Here is a 27,788-nt window from a genome sequence, read left to right as displayed (position 1 = left end):
CTGTTCTGAGAACCTCAGGCTTTGTAACAGTTTCATCACTGCAGTGGCTGCGGTGGGGCGCTGCGTCTGCGCCTCCCTTATGATGGAAGCACTCGTGGTACCAACTGCTGAAGGCTCACCCATCTGAGCGTTCCTCAGGACAGTGGCCTCTGCTGGAGGGAGCTACTGCACCTAGTTTATGTATTCTCCCCAGGGGCAGACCTTGTCCCTGGGGGAGGCAGGGGAGTTGGGTGATAGAAGCTTGGCCTTGCTGCCTCATCCAGGACAGCTCGGAAAGGCCCTGGCATTCCCAGAGCACCCTGTCGGATCTGGTGAAACTTCTGTTGCTTTGAAGTTCAACGTCTGCCTGATCCTGCTTTTCTCAGTCCCTTAAAGGGACTTCATCTCCCAGGACACTCCCCAATAAGGTTACTGCACTCAAACTTATTTTTCTTGGTCTTTTTCTTGGACAGACTCCTGATTTTCATCTTGTCTTTAGTAGGGGTGCTCATGAAATAAGGTGTCCTGACCGCAATCAGTGGTCATAGAACTGCTGATCTATTTATGTAATCCTTTAGGCTTAAAATATGTACCTAAAGGCACAAATGCATTCATGACTAGTAGGATCATCAATGACTTTTAAAGTGCTATCAGTGACATATTTCAAAGTTTCTTGATTGTCTGTTTAGTTTCTTTTACAGACCATTTAGAAATTCTACTTTAGGCCTTGATTTACTCAGAAAAATTTAACACAGGAGACATATTTCAATGCTCCCGTAGTAAAAAAAAAAAAAAAAAAAGAGTACCTCCTGTGAAAACCTAGAGGTGACCTAGAAGGTGATTAGGGTTGTCAGATGTCCAATATCTATGTGAAGAAATACATGATTAAAAAAAAAAAATCTATGCTTTCTCCCTACATTTGAATAAAGAAAATCATGGGAGAAATAACATTCCTATGATTTTGTAGATAAAAATCCAAGTTGCTTCTGCTTCATAGGCTAAGAAAACATGTGCCAACAAAACGTTAAGCTCTCTCCACTCATGGCATGGATCCCTCAGTTGCTAGCTGATTTCCTGTTACTTTTCTTACGTCAAAATGATTTATGGCTTTTTCCCAAAGACTGTTGTTAATAAGAGTGAGAATAATGACACTTCTCTTTAGGAAAATGGTGTATTTGTCAGAACCTGCTATTGTTTATTTTAATTTGGGAAAATCATACCTGTCCTTTGTTTATGTGACAGTTGAGAAATATGGTAAATCTGACCTCCTTTTTATTTATGAGATTGTTTAAAGGCCAGAAATAAACACTTATGAAACCCAATTCTCAGGCAAAATTTCTCTCAACTGCTTTTTGAAAGGGGGCAGAAGCTCATATTTATTTAAATTGAAGGGCTAGTCATTTACAAATTCTGATCGAAACCAAATTTCCCTTATTACAAGAGTATATTTTTAAGGAAGTAGGAATTTTTTAGCTCTGGCATTGTTTTGTGAAAAACTATAATTATTTAATCAACCGTATATTGGTAGAATTTTTATAGAATATTTAAAAAGACAAGAAAAATTCAAATAATATAAAATATATGTATTAAAATTAGTGTATACTAATGGGGGATGGAATTATAATTGGACTTAAGAATCAGTAATATATTTTGAAAATTTAATTTTCTCTAGTTTTGTATGATGTGAGGACATCTATTATCCAAAGAAATGTCATGAAATTATTAAAATATACAGTTATTACTATATCCAAAGCACTAACATATGAAAATAATAGAAACCATAGAGTGCTCTGAGGGAAACAAAAAAGATGTGTTTCGACTTTAACAGAAATTTTTATATTGCAACCAAAAGTCCATCTACGTTGTCATTGTCCTTTAAGTCCCCCTCCCTTGCCTCCCACAAAATTATTTATCCTTACATATCCCCTATGAGCTATGGTGCACTTTAAGGATAAGTTCCAGTCCATCCAAAATATGGCAAACCCTGAAAATTATGTCACATGAGATGAGCTTTGTTTAGGAAATTCACTCTCTAACATGCGTCACCTCTCTTGTGCTTTGATTCCAACCCCACTCTGCTCCACAAGTCTTGACTTCAGTTTATTCATTGCTTTGTTTCCAGTATGAGGATTGGTCCCCTGGTTCTTTTGGCTTTGGACCCTTCTCATTGCAGCAGTTCTTGGACCCACAACATAAGCATGCTTCTTTGGGGCTCCTGACCCAGGATTTAGCCTTCCATCCCTTCTCCCTGTACCCCCACCCCACCATCTGCACGCATCCATGTGTGTGGGCCTCCAGGTCAGCTTTAAGTGAGTGAGATCCGGACCACTTTTATTTTTGTTTCAAAATCGAAGAGATGAGCCAGGAAAATCACACCCTTTCCCTAATCCTGGCTCTACTTCTCCCACCCTGCCTTTTTTTTTTTTTTTTTTTTTTTTGATTACTGAGGAATTCTGGTTGTTTAAATATAGACATGTTTCTAAGGAGAAGTGTGTGTGTGTGTGTGTGTGTGTGTGTGTGTGTGTGTGTTGTATTTGTGTATTTATATGCTTTGAAGGACCAGTTCCATAACGCACCCATTTCAAAGAGAGATGTCATTCTGCTGGTTATGTTAGTTCCTACTCAACTTTGAAAATACATTTAGGTCTTATCAAACTGTTTAAATATAAATAATAAAGTATTCATATAAGGAAAATTGTAGAAATTATCCAGACAGAGGAATTTTTCTATTTTCAAAGGAATAAAATGAGATTATCATTGTCCTACTTATATCTTGTGGGGCACTCTGAATTTTTATACTTAATACATCAGAGGAAATGCCATTTGTTTTGCAAAGAGACATACCTACATGTCAATGGAAATAAAAACCCAGAGTCATAGGATTTGATCAAAGAAATATTGTAGTCAAAGCTTTTCAATGTTTTGAAAGTGGTCTTCAACCAACTCTAACACAAAAGTGAAAAACATGGAGTTGCTCTGATGGTAACAATGGTGGTGGCAGGACTGGGGGAGGGTGGTAATTGCCACATCCAAAGTGGCTACTGGGTCACCCTTCAGAGTGTTAAATGCTTTTCGGATCATGATTTCAAAACTATATATTTTCATTTTACATAGAAGGACTCTGAAGCATTTCAAGTGATATTACTAGAGTTTCCCAGGTAACTTTGTGGCAAATCTTGTTTCCCCAACTCTTAGACTAGGTCTGTTTTCACCACAAGGACACACAGATTCTTAAATGTCTGTATTTAGATAATAATATAAATATTGCACAATATTTACATTATCATTGTATATAAATTTTATGGAGAGAAAGTACTTTCAAAATGTCCCTTAATTTTCAAAGTATCTATCCATTCTCAATTTTTGAACTATTTAAGTAATTTAAAGAGGCCTAATCTATATTTGTTCAAAAAACATTCCATGTGTTAAAGCGTTTCCTTTATTTAAGCTAGTTTTTAATTAAATTATTCCATGGATCGCAAAAGAAAATACAAATAGCTCACAAGCATTTCTGCATTTGTCCAAGACCCAAGTTGGCTGCTGGCTGGCAACTTTAATCTGATAAAGAATGAATGCCACCCTATTTTAAGTTCTTTATCCAGTTAGCTGTCTGAAATGATTTCATAGCTCAGGCAGGGAGGTTAGCTGGGTAAACAGAACATTCACAAATAAGTTCTGTGTGGAAAATGAAGAAGCCAGGAGAATGTTAGGCCTTACGACAACTGTGGAATTTGAGTCAAAAATAAAAGTACTGCTGCTGATTCCCCATTGACTCAGGGAGTGGTTGCCCTGCCCTGGAAGTTATTTCTTTGTGTTCTGTTTTTAGAGATTTCTAGCTCTATTCTAAAAAAAAATTATTGGCTGCCTATAGCAGGGCATTGAGTTCATCTCTAAACAAAGATGAACGTAGCATAACTCCATAATCTTTTTTACTGGTCACATCCGGTTAACCATTTTTTGCCTATGTGGGAAAGCACAGATTGTGGGTTTTTTTTGAGGAGGGGGGCTTCTGAAATCATGCTTTCAGATTCCTTAAAAGTAAAAGAAGACCTACATATATTTGGGCTCATGTTGTTTGTTCTCTAGACAAAATAATCCCCAGTCGGATAGCACATTACCTTTAAGATTTCCTATGATATCATTACGTATTCCTGGAGTCACTGACTCATTCATTTCTATCAAGATGTACACTCATTGGCAACAACATCCTCCTACCTGAGTAGGCGTGATTTTAATATTACTGTGACAGCATACGTGTACAAAGGCAGGTGCAACTGAGATAGTCATTGGCCCGCAGGGTAATTGTAGCGAGCCTGCAATCAATTGACCATTGCACCTACTGCCTTACAGCAGGTAGGAACTGGGGAAGATGGGAGGATGGTGAAATTATGACTGTGGGTGAGGTATAGGATCATTGTAGACATCGTAAACTGCTCCCTGTGTGAAAAGGTGTAAACCTCAGGTGCAAAGTCCATAGGCTTTGAAAAGCGGTAGGGCTGTCTCACTAAGACGGAGAAGTGGGAAGAGCTCAAAGATTGTATTTAAGCTCTCTTTGTATTCTCATTCCCCTTATATATCCAGCCACTTCCTAACTACCCCACTTCCTTAACCTCTAGGATTTTCTGTTTAATATTCTACCAGGAAGACACTGGACTCTTTGCAATGAATCTTCCCCTTGTGCGTCTTTAGTTGACTCTTTCTCTTCCTACCTTCTGCTAGGAAAATGTGAAGCTATTCTGGGTTAAAGTGCTCAAAAGCAATGCAATGAAGAATGAACTGAATGGGCTTTAGAATCGAATAGACCTGGGTTCAATGATTCACGTTGTCTTTTATCTTTTAAGATTTTGCTTATTCAATTTTAGAGAGGAGGGAAGGGAGGGAGAAAGAGAGGGAGAGAAAAATCGATCAGTTGTCTCTTGCAGGTTCCCCAACTGAGGACCAGGTGCACAGACCAGGCATGAGCCCTGACAGGAAGTCAAATCAGTGAGCAACATTTTGCTTTGCAGGACCATGCTCAACCAGCTGAGCCATGCTAATCAGGGCTCACTTTGTTTTTTTTTCCTGTGACTTCGGACAACTTATTTAAACTATTTGAGTCTTAATTTATCTGTAAAATGTGTATAATAATTGATAACTCATAGAGTCATTTTAAAGACTAACTGAGATAAGATATGTAAAGTGGCTTGTATTTAAAAATGTTAGTTTCCTAATTCCTTTCCAAGTCACTGCCAGTGCTACCCCACATTTATAGATTATCAGCAATATTAAATCTCTGAAGTAGCTGATTATGGAAATTTTGAACATGAAAGACATTAATAAAGTGCAAATATCCAGGGAAAATTCTTTTCTGAGAGGTTTTTAAATTATATATATAAGTATCTTTGTGTGACAAGGAGCATGTGTAGGCACAGGAATTTAATCATATGTGTTGGGTATCTTCTTAGGCTTCCCTTTTTCCATCTTGATCTTTGACTCAGGAGATTGACTCATTCATACTTTATCAACTGGATCTTGTACCTTCTGGATCTTGGTTAGGTTTGGTCACTGGGGAACCCTGGCAGGAGATCCAGAGGTTTTTACTCTCCTTGATACCTTGTGGAGAGGTCTCTTAGCGTGATCCTGGTGACTGAGGACATTAAAGCTGCCATTCTCTCCATGCTTTCTGTTGGGTTGTCACAGAGTGACCTCCCTGCCGGATGCCCTAGGGCTGCCTGTGTTCTCCTTGGAAGGTCACTCATCCTTTCAAGGTGGATGTCTCTCTGCATGACTGTCTCCTTCCAGATCCAGTGGCCATTCCCTCACATGTCCTTATGGAAGTAAGGGTGTCAACTTGTAACCAGTTTAGCATGCTTGCACTGCCCCATGTAATTCTCTTACACCCACACCTCTGTAAATAGTCCCTTTGTAAATAAACCCTCCTCAAATTATCCTAATTTGAGTGCACCAGCTGTTTCCTGTTGGAATCCTGATTTACACACTAGTAAACAGAGTGGAATTGGAGAAGAGGACTAATTCCTCAAAAGGACTAATTCCTGTAATGAAAGCTAACAGGGTTGGTATAGCAGAATTCCAAAATTTATAGTGTGTTCTCTAGTACATGTTTTGACTTGAAGTGTCTTTGAATAACAGTCATCATTGTTTAAACCTCCTCTGTGATCTTGCTTAATACTTAATCGATGTTGCTTGGGAAGCATAATACAAAAACCAGAATAGAAAAAGATGAATAAAGACCACAGGATGAATACAGATATGTGGAGTATACTCTCATGTAGATGTTCAAGGAAATTTGTTGAAATAAATTTAAATTGTCCTTTACAATTGTGCCCTAAATTATAATGCATTTCCCTTCAATATCTCTGAACTCAGCGGAGTATCTGGGGAATACAGTTTCCTCAAATCCTTTACACTGGATAGTAGAAAAATCCCACTGAGACTATTGGAAATAAAACAAACATTATTAAGACATTATTTGCTAATTCTGTGAGTCCTCTCTTCGTGTTGCCACTGGTTCCTTCAGGTTTAGTTTTGGAGAGATTTGATGAGGCAGCCCCAGATAGAACAAGAGATTTTGTGAGCATTTAGGAGCCTAGGGTGATGGTGGCATTGATGAAAGGGCACTCCTGGCCCAGACATGGAGTTGGTCCAGTATGGCTAGGAGAGGGGTTCCCATATGAGGCCAAAATTAAAAAACCCAGTCTCCAAACAGAATTTATTTTTTATGTAAAATAGAGTAAAAAATAAAACCCCAAACAACAGCAACAGCAGCAATAGACTATTGAGCCAGAGAAGGATTCTTACACTTTCTAGATATTTTTTCCTTTATCAAAAGACTGATGAATATGGCAAGGCAGCATTAGAAATACCAGTTTATTCTCTTTCCAGGTCTTAAAAACGTTATTCTAATTTGAACTCTAAATAAATTTTTACCTCATATTATTTATTTGCCAGCAATTGTCTCAAGAGATGGATTGCTCTTCCCTGGCGATCTTCTCATCCGTTAATATAATAATAAACTTAAATCAGCACATATGTCACAGAGAACTGGTAATGTTTTAGATTTTTGTCTTTTGACTGGTGTTGCATTAAACTAGACTATAAGAAGTCTAGTGATAGATATACAAGTGTTTCTACTCCCTAAAGTTTGCATTTTCAGAGTAAATAAGTGTGATTTTGGCATGTATGTAAACACAGAATAGAGTTAGCAATCTTGCTCTATGACAAACAATACAAGATAATCCAAGAGAAGAAATTAGTTCCTATGTGGCTCTTCAGAAATGTTTATTTTATGAAACAACATAGTATTTGTTAAAACAGGATGATCTCAGTCACTGTTTCTTCTACTGAATATTTATTTCCCAAAACGATTTGATTACTTTCCCACAAAGAATTCTCCGTTTTACATTTATTGAGGAAGAGCTCATTGTTTCCTTTATTTGAGTCTTTAAAAAAATCAATCTTCTTTATGTAGACTTATTTGTGGTTGATACATGCTGTACTCAGATGTTTCAAAATCCTTTACTAAAGTCTTTAAGAAGAACTACATAATTTGACTTTGTGATACAGAAACTTGATATAAATAGATGGACTGAATCTGGATTTTACTGGGACCAAAGTGAGCTATGGAAAGACTTGATACATCCTTTGAATGCCCTGATATATTCAGTATTGTGTGAAAATAGATTTATATACTGCCCTGCCCCCAAGAGTGGATTTTTCAGTTTTCAATAGAATCTCAAAGATCTGTTTGATTTTTAAAATACTAACAAAAAATGCTCACTTAAAAATTGTAAGCAAGTAGTAAATGAGTTTTTTTCTCTTTTTAAATAGTGGTAAGTTTTTTATAGTACTTTCTTTGGTAGGTGTTAACTGTTGTGCTCTTCAGCAATCATTATTGGTATGATTTAATCATTAGTTTATATAATATACAAAATGTAATGGCAGCCTAATGTCTGAGGCAGTGAGGTATATAATAATAAGTAAGACATTGTGTGATGTGTAAGTAGTTATAAAATAAGAAAGAATACAAGCATTCTTACATAAACAAATACACAAATATATGTATATATAAAAATAAATGTATATAATGCCATTTTTATTTAATGTTTAATTTTGGAGGTTCCTTTCCATATCACTTTTGGAGAGATTTCACTATATTTGAGAGTGGTATAATGTTCATGTATTTACTTTGTCACTTTTGTATTGACATAGATGCATATTTTATTTAATATTTGTTTTAATGGATTCTGAAATGCATGCATGAGAAAAGTAAAGTTATAAAGCCAGAATATTTGTGAAACCAGACCTCTTGCTCAAGAGGCAATTTTCTTCAGTGTTTACTCATAGTCTACTCTTTGTCATAGATGTCAGACATCTATGGAAGGCAAATCAAATTAACAGAGACCACAGAGTACTTTGCTCCAACCCTCCTGACCTATACTTGGTTATCCGGCCAATCTGGTACGCCTACTTTCCTTTTCCCTTTGGATTTCTACCAGAAAGCTTCTCACTTCCTGATAAAGTCAAAGCAATGATCTGTCAACCATACCCAGACCTATCTGGGTCCAGTTGTGGGCCTGGCCACATCATTGTGGCAACTGGGACAAATAAGCTGATCAATACATGTTATAAGGACTCAGTTAGTATATTATAATAGTGTTCTCTGCTAACTCAGCCCCAAGTCTCTGCATGATGCAATTACAGCAATTCAAAAAGATCACCACACTACCTTCAACCTTAATACCCCCTGGCCTATAGCATCATTAGTGTTTTTTTTTATTTTTTATTTTTATTTCCTGTCCTATAATATTCTTGGCACATAATTTAGGAATAAATGTGGCTTTTTTGCCCTATAGCAGAAGAGTTTAATTCTACTTGGTAGTTGAATAACATAATAATTTGTGCATGATGAAATAAGTTTTAAGGACATCAAATATATATATACTTGAATTGAATTCCATGTATCAACATTTTATGATTGTGCAATTTTTTCTGCATAGTTTTTTTAATGCATCCCTTGTAGAAACAGTTTTATTGAGACATAATTTATTTATATACACACTTCACAATTTAACATGTACAATTCAATGGTTTTTAGCATATTTACACAATTGTGCAACCATCACCAAACCAAATTTTAGAACATTTTTGACATCCCCCAAAAGGTTTATCTATCCAATACTAGACAGTGACTTTCAACTAGCTCTGCCTTCTCTTCCCCTCTCCCCTACTGCTTTCCAGCACTACTAATCTACTTTCTCTTCATAGATTTGTCACTTCTGGAATTTCCTATGAATGGAATCATATAACATCTGGCCTTTTGTGACTGGCCTCTTTTGCTTGCATAATCTTTTTGAAGTTGTTCCATGTGGGAACATTAATAATACTTCATTGCTTTTTGTTGACAATTATTATTTCATTGTATGGATATAAATATATTGTACTTTGTTTATTCATTCACCAAGTTTTGGACAGTTGGGTTGTTTCAGATTTTTGGCTATATGAATAATGTTGTGATGATGCTCATGTGCAAGTGAACATATGTTTTCAATTTCCTTGGGTTTATTATCTAGGAGTTGAATTGTTGGGTCATGTAGTAACTTTATGTTTAACATTTTCAGGAACTGTTGTGCTATTTTTCAAAGTGGCTGTACAATTTTACATTCTCACCAGCGATGTATGAGAATTCCAACTTCTCTACAGCCTCATGAAACATTCATTGTCTGTCTTTTATTATAGCTGTCCTCCTGGTGGTTGTGAAATGCTATCTCACTGTGGTTTTGATTTGATTTCCCTAGTGACAAATGATAGTGAACATCTTTTCATGTTCTTAGCCCTTTGTAGATCTTTTTTCGGAGGGATGCCCATTAAGATTAATACCCCATTTTAATTGGGATGTCTTTATTTATTATTAAGTTGCAAGAGTTAAAAAATATCTTCTGCATATTAGACTTCTAGCAGATTGATTCTAAAATATTTTCTCTCATTCTCTGTGTTATTTTTCTCTTTCTTCATGATATTGTATGCAGCAAAAAAGTTTTAAAATTTGATGAAATCCAATTTATCTATTTGACTTGTGTCTTTGCAGTTAAACCTATGATCTACTTTGAGTGAATTTTTCTGAATGGTGTAAAGTAGGTATCTAATTTCTTTTCTTTGCATTTTGGGTGTCTGTATAATTTTAATGTATGCTAATGGTGCTCAACATGGAAATAAATTGCCTTCTCTTGAGATTACTTGAGGCCTTTAATTCTTTCTATAGACCGTAGTTAGATTTGATATATGGTGATTCAATAAAAAGTCTACAAGGATAACATTTAGGCTTCAAGCATCATATTATATCCCATATCAAATCTAGTCATTAAAACTAGTTTTGAGAACAGTATGTAGCATGTTTATTTTGTAAAGTTGAGGAAAGCCCAATGCCACAGGACTTACATTTCAGCAGGAATAGAAACGCTTTCTTTCTAAGCCACATCTTCATTTCAGTGCTTGAAATAACTCATTTGGCTAATCCTATATTAAGCCCAGGATTCAGAAAGTTTTCTCAGCTCAAATGGTATTGAGAAAATCTTATAGCAAGTAAGAGTAAAAATGAAATTGTCATTTTAACTGCTTTGGGAAAGTATTTTTTTTAGTTGGTCTTATCTTTGTTTTTCTCCCGAGTTTATGATTCAAACCCTTATATTCAAATAAAAAGAATTAAGTGTTTTTGACATGGAGATTTTTAAAGGTTCAAGTTTGTACTCACAGAAAGGACATGTATCTTTTTCAAGGAAATGCATTCTATTAAGTGAATTGTAATATATTTTTTTCCTTTCATTTAGGAACAATTTTGATACTGGAAATAAAGAGAACTTAAGGTGCCAAATTTTGAAGAAAGAGACTACTGACATTTGAATTATGTAAAATTACTATTAGAAAAAAAATTATATAAATGAAGTTTAATTCATACAAATTTAAAGGTGATCAAACAAATTATCAATGGCCAGACCATTCAAAATGACTTCAATGGATAATTGTGAAGAAATTTCACAAAAGTGAATTTATGTTTCAATACATCAGATTTTACCCTCAGAGCCAATACAATTCAACGTGAATTATGTACATTATTTAGGTCCAGTTGTCTGTGTGGATTCCAGGTGGCTATTCAGGGAACACAAAAACACTGAACCAGCAATAGCAATTCATCATGACTCAATGTAACCTTCACTTGCTTAGTATTTGGTCTTAAATAGATATCCTCTCATTCTCTCAGTTATGGATGGCAACTAACCCCCCAAAATCCTGGTCCAGTACTTCAATAGGTTAGATAAACATATATACCTCTCTCTCTCTCTCTTATTTATCTAATTATCTAATTTTTATTTTTGTAATTAGTCATGATGTTTCCGTCCTGCTTTTAAATCTATTCCAACTACTGGGAATGATTTACTTATACTTTGTTTCCCTCTGTCTGTCACAGAGTCAGGATGAGGTGGAGTTAGTAATTATTATGCTCAAAATACCAAGAAATAAGATGCAATTATCCCAGTTAGTGTGGACTTCAGCAAGCATGTGCTACTTTCTTTCAATAGAGGAAGTATTTTTAGATATTAAGCTCTTTTACATGATGTTAACTTACAGGGGTAGAATTAATCTTTATGAATCAGCACTACTTTTGAGAAGCAGTGAAGCAAAAACCAAAAAGTAATTTAGCAAAATGGCTTTTGAGATGATTAAACTTAATTATAGCCTCTGGCAAGAGTTTAGCCCTGAGCCAAGGCACCTTGCATCTCCTCTCCAGCCTGTCCCAGCTTGCCAAGTGCTTACCCTCAAACACTCCACCCTATCCTATCCCCCTTTCTTTAGGAACTCCCCATTTTCCCCAAATTGGCTGCCCGATGTTCCTGGGGGACCCTTCACTTCCTGTTCAGCACCCCATGTTGTTCTGTAACAGCCTTAGAATTATTTCAATGCTGCTTCATGTGCTAACTCGTCTTACTGTGCTTGCTCTCTAGTTGCCATGCTGTGAACATGGGAAAGGCCATTTGGAGCCAGGGAAAAGGGGAGGCGGTGCCCTGACAAGCCCTTGAAAGAATTATTGTAGGAGAAGTAAGTTCTTGCCATCCATGAAACCCACATTCTCTTTGCTAATGATTAGGGCCAGCTATACTTAACAGTTACAAAACCCATACTCTTTAAAAAATTTTTTTTATTTATTTGTTTGTTTGTTTATTTATTTTTAGAGAGAGGGGAAGGAGAAAGAGGGGAGAGAAACATCACTGTGTGGTTGCCTCTCACTTGCGCCCCCAACTGGGGACCTGATGTGCAACCTAGTCATGTGCCCTGACTGGGAATCGAACCAGCGACACTTGGCTCCTAGGCCGACGCTCAATCCACTGAATAACCCACGCTTTTGTTCAACAATCCTTTCTGATAATTCCATGGAGGACTTCTTAACAAAATTGCTGAGAAACTCCTGCTTTAGTACAAACAAGACTTTCTAAGGAAGAAGTATCAGAGGTCATGTAAGCACAATACCCCTGCTGCTTCTGGTTGAGTATTTAAGACAGATAATGACTGTGCTACCCCTTATTCCCATGTTACTTTCTAATTTCAGGGGACTTTGCAATAATAGAGTTTTCTCTAACAACACGCATACACTTATCAGTTATGTTGGTGATTAATGTCTCAGAGGATAGAGTTTTTAAGGGCAGGCACAGACGTTTCATTGTAGATGTTGGCCCAAGTTCTTTAATGGTGATTCTAGGTGCATGCTGACCTAAGTAGAGTCACTAAATTATATGAATGGAAAGGAATGAATAGATCTAACTTTCTTATTTTTCTAAAGAGAAAAATAAGCTTCAACACTTGACCGAGTAACACAGTCAAGCAAAGACTAGAACTCGAGCTTCCTGGCCTGTGGCTCAAGCACTGGTGATGCAACGGTAGGATTCTGGCTCTCTCTCTTTCTTCCACAGACCCTCAGTCCTAGCCCACTCACCCACATGGCCTTCAAGGACCCTGTTATTAATCTCATACTGTGCCTAATAAAAAATTATAGTCAATCATATGTATATGTAAGAAAAATCATAGTATATACAGTACAGGTTTTGGTACTACCCATGGTTTCAAGCATCCACTGGGGATTTTAGAACATATCCCCAGTAGATAAGGGGTGATTATTATATCTTCAGATGTTATATTGAATTTATTTGTGCTTTCTCTTTATTAATCTTATCAGAAATGCCTATTTTCTTCTTCCATTTTGAAAATACCAGATTTTATTTTACTTTTTCCTTTTTGCTGTATTTTCTTTATGTTTTCATAACTATTTCAAAATTCAAAAATCTTATTTTTGCCTGCTCTATTACCTATATCTTATCAGACAAAAATTTCTCACTCTTTTATTTTGTTGCCTTTATAGTATTGGCTTTCCTTAATAATTGGAACTTTTTGGTTGGGGAATTTTATTCTTCCTTGAGATTCACTGATAGACTGTCAGTTCCAGCACTATTTTGTAGAGCAGGTGCAATTACCAGGTACAGGTTAGTGGGTCTGAAAACCTTCAATATATGCATTTTAGTTTTAATTTTTGCAGTGTCACTGTGGTGCCATTTACTTAGACAAGGTGTGACTTCATGTGTGGCTTTCTTGCTGTGACATGGAAATTAAATTTATGAAACAGAAAGTACCAGTGTTGATGTTAGGATATGATAGAAAGAAACTCCCTAGATTAGTTTTTTATTGTGTCCTCTCTATAGCCTCAGGCCGAAGTAATCTATTACAGAAGGGATTATCAAAAGTCATTTAGAGTTAAGACTTCTGACTGAAGTGGTTAATCAATTGGTTAGGAAAAAAACTTTAAGAAATGTTAGTAACATGTATGGGTTTAATTTATGGTAAAATAGTCTAAAAAAAAGCGCTGTATATGAATTGATAAAATCTTTAGGAACAATTTGGTGATATGTATTAAAATCTTAAATATGTAAATAGGCCAACAATTCTACATCTCAGAATTTATTTAAGGAAAATAATAAAAATGTTCTAAAATGAATATCTGAAGAATCTTTGTCAAAGAATTATTAATAATAGTTAATAAAATCAAAACAGCCTAAGAACACAACAGCAGGAGGCTGATTAAATCAATTTTCCAGGTACATACCTTGAAATTTGAATAACTTAGAAAATTAATTTATTTTATCAAATAAAAAATCTAATGGCTTATTTCATTTTTAAATGCATCATAAAATATTTCACTTTTGAAAGTTCGCAATTTGAATTAGCATATTACACAATCTGAGAAGTCTTGCACTTACGATAACCTCTACCTGTTTTTAACTTCATTTGATCCAGATCACTCATCTCTTCCCTTCTGCATAATTTGTAACATTTAGGAAGATTTTTAGAAAGTAGTTTGAGAAACAGTTAAAAATTTGTGATAGATCCAATCAATAAAGCACTACTCACTATTTAACAAGAATTTAATGGGGCATATTTGTTAAGATAGAAAGTCTTAGCAATATAATCATATTACTAACTATATGTCACTCCTGAGTCGGACTGCACAACCATTCTCGGCGGTGCAGATAGACTCTTAAGAAGCTACACCATCGTCTCTCGAGACGGACGGCTGCCGATACGATACGATGTAATATGCATGTATTGTATGTTATATATGTACTATATATGCATTGTATATAACATATATTAAGTAAAATGCACTATATATAGAATGATACCATTTTGTAAAATATTATCTCCATGTGGCATATTCATATGAACATTCTGGAAGGATATACACTAAAAGGTTAATATGGAAAGGAGTTATGGGTAATTTTATTTTTTTATTTTTATATCTAGTTTTAAAAATTAAAAAAATTGCATAAGAGAGATATATTAGTTTGTAGTGAGAACAAAGAAACTGAAAATTTGGGGAACTTTTCTTCAGAGGTCACAGATTTCATTATAAAGAGAATTCAAACTATATTTGAATGACGGTAGCATTTCTGGAACAATAAATATGTAATATCTTTGAGTACCTATACTGTACAGAAGGTAGACTGTACATATTTATGTGTAAAATGTTGGTTTATTTTAAGAAATTCAAATAAGCACTATATTGATTTTTTTGCCCATGTATACTTAAATTATTAATTAATCTCCACATTCAAAATTAATGGCAAATAAAAATTTGCAGTATTCAGAAATATACATCAGTTTAGTCCTGGCCAGAGTGGCTCATGCTCCGGTTGAGGGTTTGGTCCCCAGATGAGGCAAGTGGCGGCCGATCAATATTTTCCTCTCACATGGGTATCTCTCTCTCTCTTTCTCCCTTTCCGTCTATCTGGAATCAATAAAAGAAAAAAGGAAAAGAAAAAATATATACATCAGTTTACTCTGGCTTTGGATGAAGAGAAAAAAATTCTTCATGTTTAAATAAGTTAAATCATTCTATTAAAAACATTAAAAATGCCACCTTTAGCCTTTGGCTTCTTCGCTTAGTTGACAAGTCTGGGTGAATTTGGTTTTGTTCTAAGTGCAAAGCCAATGGCTCTGAGTGCAAAGAAGTGTTTTTCAGGCTTTCTCAGCATTTTGCACTTTGATCTTACCCTTCTGTTCTTTTGGCCAAATCTTTCTCTTCCTTTTGTATCCCACAAAGCTTATTCCATACAGGAGTCCTTTGAAGTCAAAGGCAAAACAAGATTTGGATAACTTGACTTTTCCACATCTGAGTTTTGTTTTTAAGACTTTCTCTCTAGATGAATTTTGCTGGAGACAGGTAGACAAGTACTCCAGCAAACAGCTACAGGTGATTGATTCCCAATGGTTTTCTGTGATGAAAGAAAAGGAGGAAGCATGGCCATCTATGTATTCATATACAAATGGTATAGCTTCCACATATGTTTTCTGTAAAATTAATAGAGGAAAAGCTAGCACAAATGTGTTTGCTGTAGAAAACCTATAGACCAAGATAGGAAAAGACCTCCAGAGTATGCATTGTGTAAAAGTCCTTATTCAATATGCCAAAAACAGAAACTCTTTTTTTTTTCCAGGTTCATTATAAAAAGATTTATTCTGTTGATTATTTATCAATGTTTTTATTCTCATATAATTTCATTTTAATCTATAGAAAGTCTATAAATACCTATGAACAACTATTATTTGTACATTTGTACAGAATAGTTATTAGTTAGTAACTGAGAAAGCCTTAATTTCAATAGAAAGAAGTATCTGAAATTAACATACATGTCAAAGAAAGATAAATTTGATATAATTATGTGATTTGGAATCCCACCCATTCTGTTTAATAATTCTTTCTTTCTTACCTTACTCTCTTGCCCTTCATATATTAGGATTTAAAAATGCTTCCCTCATGTCTGAACCAGTTGTACTGCTCTGCAGAAATCTTCTGCCTTTTTTGGAGACAGCATTATGGAATTAATACTACAATTTTATTTATATTGTAATAATGCAATATTACAATGTATTGTTATGAGTTCTTTTTAAACTGTGATGCAGATGGTTTGAGTGGGCAGACGTTTATCCATCAAACACCCAGGATATCCACAAATTGTGTTAAAAGCAGCCAGGATTTTATTCAGTCCCCAAATAATTATTGTTGCCTTCCCCTCAGTAGAGTGTAAAATAAAGATACTTATATAAAATTTTCAAATTTAATATCTGAAATAATTTTTAAAATTAAAAAATATAAGTGGAAGTGAGAGAGTATCCAGAGGACAAACATTAATTTTCCAGAAACTTGTAAGGTTTTCTTTTGAGTAACATTAGATCGTTTATGATAGTTACCTCATTTCTGTATGGTTGCACAGGTTACTAACATGTATGCATGAAAGGCAAAATGGTTCTACATGAGAAAGTTGTCAATTGATGCTTTAAGTGCATCATAATTCATTATTGATTTTTTTCACTTTAAGTCCATGACTAGATAATTAAATCATTTAAGGAGACTTAAAAATTAATGCAAGTTATAAGATTTTGGGAAAGATGCACAGGAAATTTTAAACAGTATTTACTTCTGTGGAGTAAAACTGTAGGGCTGTTTTCAGTAAAAGGGACTTTTAATTTTTATTATCCTTTGAACAGTTTGAGATTTTTACTATGAGTATATTTTACTGTTATAATGAAATAAATTAAAAAGTGATCCTGGTATGCTATTTAACTATTCCAGGAGAGAGAAATATCATATGCACTTACCCTTAAGTGGCCTGAAAAATCCAAGCATAATCAATTAATTGTAGTAATTGCCATTTGAGATAGGTTTGCAGAAATCTGATTGTAAATAGGGAAAAGTTCTTTCCTAAACACATACATGAATTTCCTATCAAATGACTTTTGTCACATTCCCATTTTCACATAGAACTGGTAATGGAATTTTCAGAGGCTGTGTTAGATATAACCTATACCCCACTTAATACAAATAATGTTATGGTTTAATATTTTAACTTTTATAATATCCTGCTATATAGAGAAAAAATAATTTTTACTCTACCATTCTGAGCTGAGACCTTTGTACAAAGAGATTGATTAATAAAAGGAAATTAAACAGAAGTATATTAATATGCACAAGTCATGTATACATGGGCGATGCCTAGAAAAAATGATTAACTCAAAGAGGTAGCTTAGAATTCAGGCTTAAATGCTATCTTAAGGAAAGGGGTGAGGGAGTATAGGCCTTGTAAGAGACAGTAAATGATTTATAGGAAATATTAATGGGCCTTTAGAAGAACAGATGGGAGGAATGATAGTTAAAGTTTGTCTGGCTGTGGTATGGATGGACTTCCAGTCTTCTGTCCTGCGATGAGAGTTAATTTCCTCTGGTTGTTGAAACCCCTGGAGAGGGAATTTATGACAACCAAGTTCCTTTCAGAGGACCTGTCTTTAGGAAGACAAGGGGAGTTCAAAGGCAGCCTCTCCCTGCATTGCTACTTTTCAAATGCTACATCTCAAAACAATCATATGCCAAAGTGGCATATTTTGTGGTAGCATAATGTGCTACCCTCCACTGCCCTAAAGAATAACCATAATTATATTACAATTAGGTGATTTAATATTCTGGACTAGGGGCTACCTTCAAAGGTAAACAAAATCTTGAGAAGAGTTAACTATGGCTGTCTAGTAAACAAACCCTTATATCCTAGGGATTTTTCTACCCTTTTGTACTTCATGATAGTATTCACCCAGATTCAGGGATCAGAGTTTAACTAAAATACAACATATAGAACATTTTTAATGTCCCTAGACTGATTAATTTGATAAATCAATATATAAATATAAAAGGCAATAGCCAGAAAAATTTAAAAAGTAAACCTAGTTTAAAAAAAAAGCCTTCTAATGTGTAAGGAAGAATTTCAAAATCATTTGCTATTGAACTGGATTTTTAAAAATATGCATGAATATTTAATTACTATCACAAAGATATTTCCACTGTCTAATCTCCAAATTTAGAAAGCCATCAGTGTTGGATCTAAGTTCACATTCATTAATGAACTCTCCAGAGCAGAAGATTAACAAACAGCATTGCTGGAAAACACTTCACTACAGGGTCAATGGAATCACTGGGTAGATTCCAGGCCCCAGTGGGTCACCTACAGATGTTGTGTTTGTCTTTAATCACCATGAAAGCCTGCATTGTTGTTCTCATCTTGGTATTCACAGGACTGTACCAGCAGCACAATGTGTTCTCCATGGAGGGTCTTTTTTTCTTTTTCCTGCTACATCCCTGGTGAAAGAAAATGCTGTGTCTCTGAATTTGTCTTTGGGATATTGTCACAGTATTAAATGTAATGGCGTGTCATTTTGTGACGCCAAACTATTCAAAATTTTGAGAAAAAACATGCATCTCAGTCACGGGACATAACCAGTTCTGTGGAAGTGTTTTATTTCATGTTCATCTATTTATTTTACTGATGCTACATTTCAGAAGTCTTTCCATATATGAAATCTTTTTATTTATATTTCTTCACTTAGAAAGTACATGAAAATAAGTCACATTGAAAAATACTGAAGAAACGTAAAGTCTGTATTTCACAGTTGAATGACAGAGTAGTGAGAATTATGTACTTATTTTGGTGATGATATTAAAAATATGGTTATTCATATGCATGATTATTATCTTTCTTTACATGGGATTTATATCTAAGTGGTTACCAAACACAGTACGGGCAAAGTGGAGTTTAAATTGAAGTTATGAATTGCAGCTTTGCATTAGTACAAACGAAATTTCTTCATTGCAGATAAAGTTCAACCATCATCTCTCGACTTAATCCCTTTTCTGACTGCTTCTCAAGGCAGCTATTATCTTGAACCTATTGTGTTTTCTCCTAGGCCTTTTTCCCCCACTTCAGAGCTCATAGTTAGAATCCCGGAAGCCTTTAAAAAGAGGTCAGCTGGTGATAAATTTTCACTAAGGTTTTTACTTATATTTAGATTTTACCTGGAAATTATTTTTCTTTGAAACAATAAAATAATGGGCCTTTGCCATTAAAAAATTTTCTTTCAAAGAATAAAAGCTTGAAAGTTACACTGTAACAATTTTCTTCCTCCTAAACAAAACAGTTACCTGCTGAATTATAGACTCAATGTGTAGTTTAAAAGCTGTATAAATCTATCTTTACAATTTTTGAATGAGCTCATCTGAAAAAAATAATTGTGCATGGGTTCTTTTCTTCATTGTAACTTCCTTATGTATTTTTTATAATTAAGTATAATTTTTATAATGTATTTAAGGAAAGAGGTTTTTAAATCATAGCTCCTCCCAGAACACACACACGTGCGCGCGCACACACACCCCACCCACACACACCCATACTTAATCCCCAATAATGAATATCTAGAGAAAAAATGATTTGAGCCCTCTTGTTATAAACAAGCCATTTGTAAGGAATTTCCCACCCCCCAAAATGTCCTCTCTTGCTGTATCCCTTCTTTTTTATTTCCCGATATTTTTCACATCTTCCAGAAGAAGATACCATTAGGTAGTGTCAAGGTACTAAGGAGGGGTATAACATAAAGGAACAGTCATCCAAAGGTAGTCTTTAAAAAGCAGAATATAAACAAATACACATTTAATAAAAATATATACAGGTATACTTAAAAAGCACTGCTATGCATATAAATACTAATGAAATATGGCCTATCCCATAGAGAAAATGCTTTGACCCAATAGTTCATACTCAGAAAGCATAGCCAATTACATAATGTGCATAGCAACTGAGAATAATAAACTCTGATTGCTTAGCCATAATAATAATATCTCATTGCTGAGTAGCGTTTTTATGGTTTAAATATAGTTCTCCCATGTTCCAATAACATTATAAAATAGTTTTGATCTCTGCTGGCAAATGAGAGAACAGAGATGCTGGGGGTTGACAAATGTCCTATGGGGTCACTCACCAACCAAATGCAGGGCCATGCCTGAATCCCCCGCTTGTCTAAATCTAACACTTTGGCTCTTTCCTCTAACTCATGCTGTTTCAGTCCTGCAATAAAAAGTCCAGAGTCACTGTTAATGATTTGGCAGTTAAATCATTGGCAAGGACTCCAGTTCCTGAGGCGTGTCCTTTCAGGCCTATAATCTGCTCAGTTTAGTTTTGTCAGCTTTGCGCTGCCCCAAATGTAGCAGCAGGGAATTTAGTCATGGCTGTCCTGGAACATCGGAGTGAAAGGTGGGCCATGAAGTCCTCTCAAGGTGTCAGCTCTTGGATTTCTATGGAGGGAAAGAAAATGATCTACGTGGCACAGGGCTTCTTCAAATTCGTCCTGTGCAGACTGTAGTGACTCAGAATTCCAGTCTACTCGCGACCCTTTGTTCTATGGCTCGGAGGAACTCCATCACCATTGCTTTCTAATATTCCCTAAGGAAGAATACGACTAGTTCTGGAACTGGAAGGCTGAGGGGTACAAGATGGAGACCCTTGCTGTGGGAGGTAGTGTGGTGCAGCAGTTAGGAGGTGACTGGGGACTCTGGGTTCTGCTTTAGGCTCTGTGGCTTTCCAGCCCTGTGACTTTGACAGCGAAGTGAGAGGCAGCACGCTATAGTCACCACACTGCCTGTGAAGGGGTGCCGGTCGGCTTCAGCGCTCTCTGAGTGTGAATCCAGCTCCGCCACGTGCCAGATGTGTCGGTTTTAATCTTTCCCATATTCAGCAAAAATAATAATGAGAATAATAACACCCCATAGAGCTGTTCTACTAATTGAATGAAGACTCTATATGAAGGGTCTAGATCTGTATACGATATAGTTTTGCTCATTTAAATGAATTGCTTAGTCTCCCACTCTTGATGTCATTTCTTTTCTTTTCACAGGACCAAGACCTGGGGATCATCTTCTATTTATTTTTATTTCTTATATCACTCCTACCCCACATTCAGTTATTTTTACAGGGTCTTGTCAATGATATCTCCCTGATCTATCTTATTATTAGCCTTTCATTTCTGCTTTATCTTTTCTTGATGGTGTTTTCCAATAATCTCTTACTTGATCTCCTATTCAACAAGTATTTATTGTAACTACTTTAACTAATTATGGGAGCAAGGATGGTGTTTGTTTACTTTTTAAAATTTGTAACCTTAGTGCCATCTCAGTGCCTGACACATAGTAGATACTAATGGGTACACGCATGCACACAACTTTTTTTTTGCAGTTTTGTAACTTTTATTGACAATCAGCAGTTAATTCTTAACCACATTAACTATTTGCAGATTTTTGAAAGTGGTGACAGGTGTGTGGGTAACTAACATAGAAAGCTTGTTTGGTGAGTCTTGATCCTCATTACATTTTCTGGATACCTGCACCAGAATATGGATGGGACATTCCTTATCCTTTGGCCCAGACAGCTTAGTTGAGCTGGTGCCAGTGTGTACATCTGGAGTTCCCATCTCCTTCATGAAAAATTTCTAGATCTCTTAGAGTGTCCTAGGGGCATGCTTCTTGAAACCCCCTCCATGGATGTGCTTGTGAATGCTGATGGTGTATTCTCTGGTCACTGCCTTGTTGATGGCAGAATGGCCTTCCTTTTTCTTGTTACTCTTCTTTGTGGGAGCCATTCTGCTCAGCCCAGGTTGGAAAGGAACACACACACACACACACACACACACACACCACACAACACAAACACATTTAAAAAAAATTTAACAGAATAGTGGCATTCCACTGTCATCACTGAAACTACTTTTCAAAATGTAAAATTGATCATATTATTCTCTGGTTACAACCTTTTGGTACTTTCCATTTGTGTTAGGTGGGATTCACAGAGAAATAGTAACACAAAACGAACATGTACAACATTGCTCAGAAGATAATTTCAAATTCTTAGCATAGAATCTAAGGCCTTTTCTGGGTTGGTCTCTGCATCCCCTGCCATTCTAAACCACTCCCAATGCCCCTCAGGAGCCAGGCATCGTTGCCCTTCTGAGCTGCGACACCTGCTGCAACTTTCATACCAAAGTCCCTGTCACCTTGCTCTATGTCTTTACCCTTCAAAATTTATTTTTAATATCTTTCCCTTTTTTGAAGACTTTCAAATGTTTCTCATTCTACCCCACTTGGAAGATTTTGGCCTCTGCTAGCTTGTGCCTCCACTGTTCCATGTGCATATCCCTAATACGGAACTCATAGCATTATTGTAACGATTGCTCTGTGGTCCCTCTAGCACTTTCCTGAAAGCAAGACTGCATTTTAGTCATCTTTTCATTTGCATCTCTAGTAGGAAGACAAGTTCTCAGCAGGTACCTACTTAATATTGTTGAGTTTCTTCATGGGAAAATGAAATAGGGAGTTGATGATTTTTTAAAAATAGGACACAAAATTTTTCTTATTTTCATTATTCTGCTTTTCTATATTTTATCTTTTTAGAATCTAGGACACAATTTGAATTATTGACATTACAAGGAATAGTCCATCCCATAGAGTCTGTCCTTTAGCCTCTGGAAGCTCCTATTATACCACAGACATTGTCTCTGAGGGTTAACATACTAGAATAGGCTAGTCTATTAAAGAGAATGAAATCTCAAGGGTGTAAGAAGAGGCTTAGAAAAAAAAGTTGTCATGAATAATAAGAAAATGGTCATTTTCGCAAGTTTTTTTGACCCATGTTCTAGCAGTGAGATTTCTAAGTTTTCAATACCCGCATAAATAAAAACATGAATTTGTGAAAGAACCATAGAGTTAACTACCCATGATAATGATTACCTTTGAAGAGCAGAAGGGTCCAAGAGAAATTTTCTAGCAACATAGAAACCATACATATGTTATTTATTTATATACCAAAAGATATACACTGGGGATTGAAGCCATCAATTTATAAATTTGAAATGTAACATAAATGAACGCAGTAAATTGAATAAATTTGTTAATCATTTCATTCTTTATTCTTATAATTTTTGTGCTTTTAAAATTCTTATATATTTTAATATTTTAGCTAATGTATAATTGGAACTAGCTTTCTATTCTTTTCAAAAATATGTAAATATAAAAATAATGTTTAAAGTCCCATTCTACTTAGAGATTAACAGCTTATATGAGTTACTCAGAGTTTACACTCTGGAGACTACTAAAAATATTTCTGTAGTAACTATGGCTTTCTAAAATGAAGATTCTCTCCATCCCATGTACTATAAAATAGGCTAGAAAGGCATGATAACAAATATATTTTATTTATTGTTTGTAGCAACTGAGATTAGGGGCTGGGAGATAATTCTTGCATTATTTTCTATGCTGCTACGGCATCAGTTCAGACATTTTCCAGATATTCACACTGCAGATGAATTAATATTAAAAGGAAGCAATGACCCCATTTCCTTTGCCAAGTTTAAGCCTTGGAGGCATCAGAAAATTAAAGAGAATTTTTCTACCCTAAGCTACCCACTCCTTAGGTGGATTTTGCTTAATCATCTTAAGTCATTGCACTTTCCTGGTGGGTGCTTTGTTGTTATGGTGAAAGCGGTCTCATTTCTGGGCCCTGGCTTGAGAAGGGCAGCATATGTGTTCTTTAACATAGGACCTCATGGGTCTTGGAGTAAGACGACCAGGTTCAAATTCAGGGCAAGTTATCTAACCTTTCTAAGAATTCATTTCTGCAGCTTGAAAATCCAACTATTTAAAATGACTGGTTTCTTGCATTGTTGTGAGCTTTCAATGGGATAATCCATGACCTGGCACTGAGTTAGTATACAACAAATATTGTCAATTTTTATGACTAATTTTTTCCCTGTTTATTTTTTCTGTTTCTTTTGTTTTTATTAACAAACATTTTTGGGAAAAAGTCCTAGCCTTTTTTGTTTCTTTGTTTCTTTTAATTTGGAAATTTTAGCAGTTTTATGAGCTATGCCTTTCATTGAAAAGACAAAAATCTTGCATTATTTTGTTATATATATAACTTTTAGGTTACTTGTATAATGTCAACCTCTCCTCCTCCTCCTTGTGGTAGCCAACTCCCCACATTTGATATTTTTGGCTAGGAGATATAAGGAGAAGTTGGAGACTGGTAGTGGTTCTCTTCAGTATTTCTTTCTTTAGTTTCTAAAATCTGTCTTTTCTATCCATTATGTTGTGCTCCAGGTTCACATGTGTACAGGAAATTGATGACAGGACAGTGCCATTCGATGCCGTGCTTCAGACTGGTGTGATTATCAGTGGAGAGTCTGGCTGCCAGACTTAGATAAACACATGCTTATCAACAACCAGCACTACAGGGCAGGAAACGGGCTCTGACATGGGCAGTGGCATCCAGGATCAGTCCTGCTGGTGTCTAGATGAGGCCCAAGCTGCCAGAGCAAGGTACAAATCAATTGCTTCTCTCTCTCTCTTTTTTTTTTTTGCTCCCCTAGACATTATATATCCCAAAGCCTTTGGCCCTCATACTACTTTTACCAATCATTCTATCCTAGTGTTTCTTTCCCCTTCTAGAATAAACAATTCCTAGTAGTTGTTTAATCCATTAATCAATTAATTTATTAATGTACCTCATTTAAGCAACATGGATTTGCAGAGGGATAGCCCAAGAGAATTATTCAGAATTACTTACTTTCCAATGTATACAAATGGAATATTCAAATTTTTTTAGATTTTCTGACGTTTTAAAATATAATGCTCATTGAGGCAAGCATACAATGATGATAATGAAATTAATTTATAAAAGCAGTGGAAATAACATAGGTAAGGAAAGCTGATCTTTGGTTCAAGCATATGTTTATAGAGACAACAGGAATTTGAAGTAGTATTAAAATGAGTCAAAAGTTAAACATTTGCTGCTTTTTCTTGGTCAACAGAACTGCCAATCAGCTTTCTTGAGCTACTTTCTCATCAGAACTGTTCCTCTTCTGAAGGCAATGGTGCTTTCCAATTTTTTTCCTCCAGGTATTTTGCCATCTTCCTGTAGGAGTCAAGGTTTTGATGCATGAGTTTGATGCATTCATATACCTTGGGAAGTTTCTCCTCTGTTTTTAAGTGGTAAACTCCCTTCTCCACTTCCTTTTTCTATGAGGTTGCATTTCATGTTCTGGATGTAGTTTACAAAGTCTCTGGAGTTTTAGTTGAAGCCTTTGAACTTCACTTTGAAATTTTAAAATTTCACCTTGCTCTGGTTGGAGACTTTTTAAGTTGAGGTAAGTAATTCATACACATAATTTTCTTCCTGTTTTTCAAAATGTTCCTTGTTTTTCTCTTTTGAGTTTAAGATAATATTTTCGATAATATCATTAGTGAATTTCCTGAAATCGACATCCGACCGGTAATATTGGTCTCATTTTCTGCTTCACTTTTTTTTTTTCTATTTCCTGTTGCCATCATCATGTGATTTTCTGTAAAGAAAGCAGGTAAGTTTATCAGCTTCAGTCTGGATGCACTCACGACTTTTAAGTGACTCTCATTTATATCCTATTTTCCTGTGTGTTCAAGTGTCCAAGCATCTCTTTCAGTTCCTTTAGGTCTGCCATTCTTTCCTGCCATTTAGCAACTGCTTTAGGCTTTTCTGCAGCTGAGTACTTTCTTCAAAACTATTAACTATTTTCCTCCAATGTTGTTTTACATTCTTCTTAGGTCCTTTCAGATATTTTTGGGACTGGAGAGAGTGACTACTTTTGTCCTTCACGATGAGGCGCCTGAACTCCATGAAGTGAAATTTTAGAAGACTTACTTTTTTGTTATTACTTGAGAAAAACCTCCTGTATCCCCTATGGAAAAGGTAGAAGTGTTCACATCTCCTACTAAGTGCTGCTAAACACAGTTTGTAATTTCAGATGACTTGTGTCCACTGTCGGTGACTTGAGTGCCCCGGAGGCTTCTGTAGTCTAATCTGCTCACTAATTTATGATACTTTTCAACTCTAGCAGAAAATCTTTGGCTAACTTATTTTTCCTCAAGGGACACCAGCATTTTCCTATCCAAATGGTCAAAGCCATAACACATCAGAATTTCCGAGGGATATTGAGAGATTTGAGCGTTGTGTCCAACAACATCATTGCTTAGCTGCCACTAGATTAGCTGAAAGAACATTTTCTGTGGCCAACAGGAGGTCCTCCCTGTGGGACTGCAACCCTGCTTCCTGCCAGTGACTGATGGGGTCCAACAGCCTTCCCAGAACTCTGAGTCTTCTACCTCAAATTGTCAAGTTCTGACAACCAGGATAGACCAGTAGTGGGCTGTGAGAGGGGTCCATGTTAAAAAAGTATGGCTCTTTAAATTTGCTCTGAAACTGCACAAGTAGGCAGAATTATTATTTGTATAGTACATTGGGGGGAAAGGCCAATTACAGGCAGAGCAGACCAGCCCATACGCTGTGAGGACTCTCGGCCCACGTGGTCCCACAAGAAACCCGGAGGATCCAAGAAGTGTCATGGCCTACCCAAACCTGTCAAACCGAGAGGGAATAAACCCATGTTTTCAATCCTGGTTCTGCCTTGTTAATACCTTTATGACATGTTCATTTTGTTGATGATTTCCTTTGCTGTGAAAAAACTTTTTAGTTTGATCTAGTCCCATTTAAAAATTTTTCTCTTTTGTGTCCCTTGCCTGGAGAGATGTCTGATAAAAAATTTCTACTAGCAATATATGAGATTTTGCTGCCTATGTTTTCTTCTAGGATTTTTATGGTTTTGGGTCTAGCATTTAAGTCTTTGATACATTTTGAATTTATTCTTGTGTGTGGTATAAGAAGCTGGTCTAGTTTCATTTTTCTGCATGTATCTGTCTGATTTTCCCAGCACCATTTATTGAATAAACTATCTTTAGCCCATTATATGTGCTTGCATCCTCTGTTGAATATTAACTGACTATAAAGATGTGGGTTTATTTCTGGGCTCTCTATTCTGTTCCACTGTCTGTTCTCATGCCAGTACCAAGCTGTTTTGATTCCTATGACCTTGTAGTATAGTTTGATATTAGGTAGCATGATTCCTCCAACTTTGTTCTTCTTTCTCAGGATTGCTGTTGCTATGTGGGGCCTTTTGTGATTCCATATAAATTTTTGAAATATTTGTTCTAGTTTTGTGAAATATGTCATTGGAATCTTGACAGGAATTGCACTGAATCTATAGATTGCTTTGGGTAGTATAGACATTTTAATGATGTTAATTCTTCCTATCCATGAACATGGTATATTCTTCCACTTATTTATATCCTCTTCAATTTCTATCTTCACTGTCTTTAATTTTCCATGTACAAAGTCTTTTATATCCTTGGTTAGGTTTATTCCTAGGTATTTTATTCTTTTCTGAAGCAATTGGATAAAACAACTGTGGGACATTTATACAATGGAATTCTACTTGGCCATAAAAAGGAAGAAAATTTTACCCTTTACCACAGTATGGAT

The 27,788-nt window shown here is 35.7% G+C and overlaps 1 long non-coding RNA gene across 1 annotated transcript; it reads left to right on the top strand.

The window, feature by feature from the left end:
• Nucleotides 1-4,271: 4,271 nt before the first annotated feature.
• LOC150001400 (uncharacterized) lies at nt 4,272-26,869 on the top strand. Its single transcript, XR_016513187.1, has 4 exons — nt 4,272-4,332; nt 10,064-10,109; nt 24,539-24,757; nt 26,018-26,869. It is a non-coding gene; the product is annotated as an uncharacterized LOC150001400 (long non-coding RNA).
• Nucleotides 26,870-27,788: the final 919 nt, after the last annotated feature.

This window comes from Furipterus horrens, unplaced genomic scaffold, assembly GCF_987537825.1.
Source record: "Furipterus horrens unplaced genomic scaffold, mFurHor1.1.pri manual_scaffold_9, whole genome shotgun sequence".
Classification (NCBI taxonomy): domain Eukaryota; kingdom Metazoa; phylum Chordata; class Mammalia; order Chiroptera; family Furipteridae; genus Furipterus; species Furipterus horrens.
Note: the sequence above shows the minus strand (reverse complement) of the source record. Positions and strands in the feature narration are given on the sequence as shown.